Source organism: Rosa chinensis, chromosome 5 (genome assembly GCF_002994745.2).
Source record: "Rosa chinensis cultivar Old Blush chromosome 5, RchiOBHm-V2, whole genome shotgun sequence".
Classification (NCBI taxonomy): Eukaryota; Viridiplantae; Streptophyta; class Magnoliopsida; order Rosales; family Rosaceae; genus Rosa; species Rosa chinensis.
The window spans coordinates 30,002,703-30,009,330 of record NC_037092.1 but is presented as its reverse complement, the minus strand read 5'-3'; positions in this window follow the sequence as shown (position 1 = coordinate 30,009,330).

Here is a 6,628-nt window from a genome sequence, read left to right as displayed (position 1 = left end):
ATCTCAATCCCAAGGACATAGTGTGCTTCTCCCATATACTTCATGTCAAAGTTTTGCAACAAGAATTCTTTGGTTGAGCTAGATAACCCTACAATTTGAATTTCAAATTCATAATACATTATAATTATAAAACTAATTTCGATTGCAAGTTTTATATTTATACATTTGTGTTACAGTTTGAACTCAAAGCTCCTCATAAATATTAGCTCAAGTAAAATTGCTGATATCTAGTTCTAATGAGTTTTACATAAAACACTATGTTCATGAACTTGATTAAGGTGCAACTACATTTAGCTGCATGGTAAATGAATTGCTAGCTCATGTATTTGCTGGATATAATTAGAAAGACCTTTAACGTTGAGTTAAGATTTTTGGCGAAACTCCAATAATGGAACCAAAGCCTAGCTAAAGTTTCGTCTAAAAAACATATCCCTCCACCAAATGGTCGTCTCCCTCGATCAAATTGATCCTGCACTCTTCTCGCTCTCTGTATCGACCATTGCCTTCTTCTTCGGTCACCTGTATGGTTGCAATTCAGGTTTAGTGGTTAAACCTCCAACAAATCACATTCTGACAAGTGACAACACAAATGCAATGAGGAAAGAGACGAGGGTTTTTTTCCCTGTATATTAGGTACGGTTTCTAAAAAGTCAAGAATTCTAAAGATAATTCGCATCATATAAAGGATATATTAAACCATAAACATGATGTTGATACCTGCTGTGCGCTGAGCAGAAACATCACAAGTACTCGCCATTAGACCAAGCAGGCCTCACGTTACTAATTTTGGTAGCCCCACATTTAGTCCCACATGCATGGAAAAGGGAAAGGTGCCAAGCCATAAATACATGCTTTTCCTTTCATTCATGATAAGCTACCATTCTTTCTACTCCTGTCTTATCAACATTCTTACAAATATGTGACTTAGGCATCGAAGAGTCATAGGCCGACAACCTGATCTATCATCTGACCTTTGTTTGTGGTAAATGTTCTTGGTACCCCCTCGGAAATCACACGGAAACATAAGGTCCTAAAAAGATGGTCCTCAGTGGCAAGCACCCACATAGCTCACCACGAACAATTTCATCATCTCGCCGAAAATTTTCTCCGGACAACCAATTTTCTCTCTCCTCATGGATTTCCGTCTGCGCGCACATCAGGAGCTCATCTCCTTCACATGTCCCTCTTGATTTTCATCTCCTTCACATGAGAATCAAGAATTTTCAGCTATTGGGTTTTGATAAACAGTGAGCTTGAGGAGAGAGAAAATATATCTGGGACTTATCTCTCCGCAATGATTGATCTCTAAGCACCACCATGACTCACCGCTACACCCATCGTGCCCACCAGCCTTCGACGAGTCAATACCAACCTCAACGTCGTCCGGCGGCACCGGAAGCCGACTCACGCGCTGACGAGTCAAATCTTTTATCTGCACCCTCAACCTTTGTTCATCCATCTCAGTTTTTCTCTCTCTCCTCGGTCTAGAAACTCCGATCACTTTTGTGGCTCACTACTGCCTCCATCATGCTCACCGGCCTCCGACGAGCAAAACCCACTCTCCATGTTCCAGCAACGCCCGAAAGTGAACTCAGGCGGTAGCAAACCAATATCCAGAATTGCTTTGGACACCCTGGTCCGACACAACACCGTCAAGAGCTTATCTCTTCTTGGATTAATCACATTTGCAAACATCACAGTTGTGGATTCATGTATGAGAGAGATGGACGAGAGAGAATCTGGATTTTAATTTCTCTTTGGTCGACAAAACCCCGGTCACAACCCTTCTCGGCAGCACCTGTGCCTACGGCTGGGTAGCAAAAAATCTTCCCAAGCAGCGACTTCGCCTCCCGTTCACGCTCAATCAACCCGGATCCTTCACCCATCGTGACCCAAATCATCTTGGTTCCAGCACCGGCAGCTCACGGATTCCAACTGCAGACCCGCTCCCGCCCATCACGACCCGATCGATACCTGCAAGGCTGCAATTGATCCTCCCGGTGAACGACCTCTACTGGCAGCTAGTCTTATCCAATCCGACAGAAATCCGCAACAGCAACTACAAGCACTCCGAGCTAAATATTCTCATTCCGTCTCGCCGATTAGAGTTGAAATTCACACATCTATAAACATCTATGTTTACCGTGCAAGAATGTGATATTCTGTTTTATTGAATGACATGTGTTTACTGTACAAGAATATCAAACAAATTTGCTCTACAAATCTTATATCACATATATCAACATGGTGAGATATGACTGCTAGCTCGTGCATAATTCATTGCACTGCTCCATCAATTATATCTTATACATAATTGGTTATTCACCATTACATGATGCATATATAGAAGTGAACATGTGAATCACACCACTTTTGAGTTCAATCAACACAACTCTAATTAAAAATAACCAACTAGTGCATAGTGATTCTTCACATGGGCAACATAGAAACAAGCATCACTAACTTGTTTCTCTACATAGTTCTACGTACTTGGCTACCTGATTACTACAGCCTACTCCATGATTAACCCGGCCACATTCCCATATGCTAGTAGACCACAGTGATTTACTATACAAGAAATGACAATGCACCTTATGTGAAGCATGATCACTTGTGCTCTAGCTTCATGTAAAACAATTTTACATGGACATTATATCTCTAATAAAATATCAAAGCATACAAGCAAAACATATGTTAGTCGTCAATTAAATCATATGAATAAGTTGTTAATCACTTATTTTGTTTTCCCTTTGGAGGAAGCAAAATCACTCTAAATTGGGCATCATCTTGTGCATACAAAGCCAAGCAAACTATCAACCATTAGTCGATTACATGGAGCGTCATGCTTGGACAACTCCAACATGATTTGATATTCGGGTCTGTTAGAGAGAATAACTCATTGGCTAAAATCAAACCATAACTTATTTCTGATTTGCTGTGTAATTGTTGTAATAGCATCAGTTTAATTAGGAAATGCACTTTATTCTCTCTACGTGACAGTAGCATATCTACTACTCTATAAGTTGTTTACTTGTACAAACAAAGGTAATGAAAATCACTTTCAACATGTCCCAATTGTCACCTCCTCCAATCGGCACAAGTTAAGTTTTATCTGATGTTTTACTTGCTACCATAGTGCTTATAGTAATCTAAGCATGCCTACAAACTGTGATAATTTTAGTAGCATTTCACTATGCCTAAATGTTAATACCATGCTTTAAATGTCTCTATGACTATAAAGTGCAAATTGTTATTAGCATCTCCACTACAAGTACATGCTAAACACAACTACCATGCTTTAATTTAATTGCAAACCAATTAAATTGCTACATATACACATGTGACACTCATTACATGACTATGACGTACATGCATAAATATTTGTGATCATTACAGGCTCAGAATTTTTTGGATGACAACTTGCTTGGATATCAAGTATAGCCACGACTTGCTTAAGCCACGCTCACATGTTCAACGCTTATCCGCTCACTCACACCCAACTTACTCGAACATAATCCAACTACGTATTCTAATAGGCTAATAGTTCAAACAATATCATGCATACAAAATTACCCATTGGCTATACTCAATACTCGTAAGATTGATATGGACACTCAATACATGAATAAAGCTGTATATTACACATCTTATATTTGCATAATGATTAAATGCTCAGTACTTCTATTGTTTATACTCACATATGACATCACACCAACGAGATTATTTCTTGCTTTCGCCACAGTAACCGCTCATGGCACCCCAACAGGAGCCATGAGGAGATACACCAACAAGACACCTCGAGCTCATTAACTTTAACTAGGGTCACCGAAACTAGACATCGGTACCACCTTTGGCCCACTTAAGGTGTCCACCAGTTCTACCATAGAACGCTACTAAGGGTTAGCTACTGGTCTCAATTCACTCGGACTCACGCCACTACCCCAACCATAACCCCAGAAATTCATACATTTATGAGCACACCTGACAATCTCTCTCAACTACCAATCCATTCTTTTTAGTTAGTCCTATCCAAGTTAGTTCTATACTAACCCACAAATACAATACACAAACAACAGTACTCTATGCATTGTATTCTTAAAAATACAATCTCTCACTCCTGTAATTCATTCAGAAAGCTTGTTGTGATTCGAGCGGTTGCAAACGCCCAAATCTCTTCAATTCTCATAGGTTTTTACAAAATTTCCCAAAGTCTCAGGCTTTTATCTGTAACCATTCTTTCTCTATCTTTTAATACGAAATCTCCTAGTAGAGTTTTGGTACCGCCGGTAGACGAATCAACTCTAGGTCATTCCTCATGGTTACGCCTCACAGTCACGCGTAACGATCATGCCTCCTGGCTACACCTCATGGTAACTCCTCACGGCACTACAATATGATAGCCCCTCATGGAACCTTGCCAATAATCAAACCCAACCTACTAGTGACCTAACCTACCAGTGACCCGCCCTCATTTTGCTTCTGTTTCATCCTCATTGCATCCCTCGTAGTAACCCCTCATGACACTGCACACCAGCAAGTTGGCAATAAAGCAATGACCAGGGTCAGTCTTAAATATTCTCCATATTGGGGAACTTGAGTATCTCACTTATCACCAAGTGGAAACAACACTCGCACGGGATTATCATTGAGCTTCACGCTCTCGCCTTACAGGCACATGAGTGTTACTCTCATGCCTCGCAAATTTCTTCGAGTTACACTCACACTTTATGGATATTCTTAAACTTTGCACTGATGCTTCCTGGGAATATCCGGGCATCACTCTCATACCGTAACGGTACATTTGAACTTCCCATCCCGCTCTATTAATGAAAAATTGAATTTTTTTCCACTATTGTTGATTCCAACAGTCAAAGTCTTTTCACATTCCATTAATAAGACCATAAGGGAGACTATGACCCGCTCCACATGAGCATGCTAAACTCTAGCATTTTCGGCACTCTCACCACCTACACCTCTCGACCTGGAATAACTCAGCTGATTAGAGCGTATATTACGACATACATAAGGATTAACAAGGCTAAAGTTCCCTACACTTGGGGGACTAGTATACTCATGCGACAACCCCGCTAGCGTAACTGTAGGTACAATTCTTGTACATGTCGTGTTGGCATTCCCATACAAAACTATGACAAAGTCCCTTTACTGATCTCGGAGAATCACAGGTAAATGCATCTGCATATGCATGGGATTGCAACGTGTGTTGCAATCCCCAAGTCAGTAGTCAGTTTCATGTGGAGTCCGATTTTGAAAAGTAGGTTTTAGGTTTTATGTATTTATGTCCTTAAAAGATTTTTCTGAGTGTTAAAATCGTGGTGTTGATGCCCTAGGGATTTTAGGACTTGTCTATTCCTAATAGATTTTCTTTAAGATTTATTGGATTTCATATATGGAAAGTTACTTTCCTAATTCAAGGACAATTAGGGTAGAACCTTTGGTTGAGAGGTTTTGCCGTTAGTGCTTGATATATATTCAGAAAATATGCACGGCAGAAGGGTGGATCTTGTGACGCAAGAATTTTGTTAGAGTCTTGCATGTAAGTTTGAGATTGAATCTTCACAAAGAGTAAAACACTTGGTCCATGTGTAAGTGTTATTGATCATGTTTTCATATGCATAAACAAACTCTCTTGAGATCAGTAGAGAGACTGTGAAGAAGGAAGAACAAGATTTGGTCATCGTTCAATTGAAGGAGTTCAAGAAGATAGACAAATTGTGTGTTAGTTTTTGACTAAACAAGATAGCCGAGCTAGTGCTATTTGAAGTTGTAAAAGAACACATCCTTTTGAATAAGATGATTCTTATTTTGGGTTCTCAAGAGTAAGAGCCCCGCAGTGTTTTTAATCTCATATTTGAGGTTTTCACTGCGTAACCAAAAGCTGGTGTCCCGTTTGTTTATTTTGGTTTCTGCTGCCCAGTAAGGATTGATTTGTGTACTGCAATCCTCATTCTCCATAAAACAGTTTCTGTCCTTGTATTTTCACTTGGCATCAAAGCAGGTTCTAAACCTTTTTAGTTGATCCGTGGTCAAGGATGGAACGTGAATATAACAAAGCCTCCAGTTCGATAAATTGCCCCCCTTTGTTTGATGGTGAAGATTACTCACAACGGAAGATCATGATGAGGGCTTTTCTCTACTCTCAGGACGAAAGCATGTGGAAAATAGTTGAGAATGGATGGGAACACCCAACCAAGGCAGAAGAATCAAAGAAAGTAGAAGGGTCCTATGCAAGGGTTCTCAAACCTTGGAAGGAATGGACAGAAGAGGAAGTTCTTGACAGAAATTGTGACTTTAAGGCAAGGAATTCACTATTCACAGCTTTGTCCAAGAAGGAGAGGATGAGAATTAGCCACTGTGACACAGCCAAACAAGCTTGGGATCTACTTCAGGTTACTTATGAGGGAAACAAGAAGGTTAGAGGTCAGAAACTTCAAAGACTCGTATTGGAATTTGAGAACATGACCATGGGGGAAGATGAATCGATTGATGATTTTCATGCTCGACTTCTCAATGTGACAAACCAATGCCGCAACCTTGATGATCCATTTGAGGAGCACCGAATAGTCAAGAAATTTCTCAGGGCTCTTCCTTCAAAATTTCAAGCCAAGCA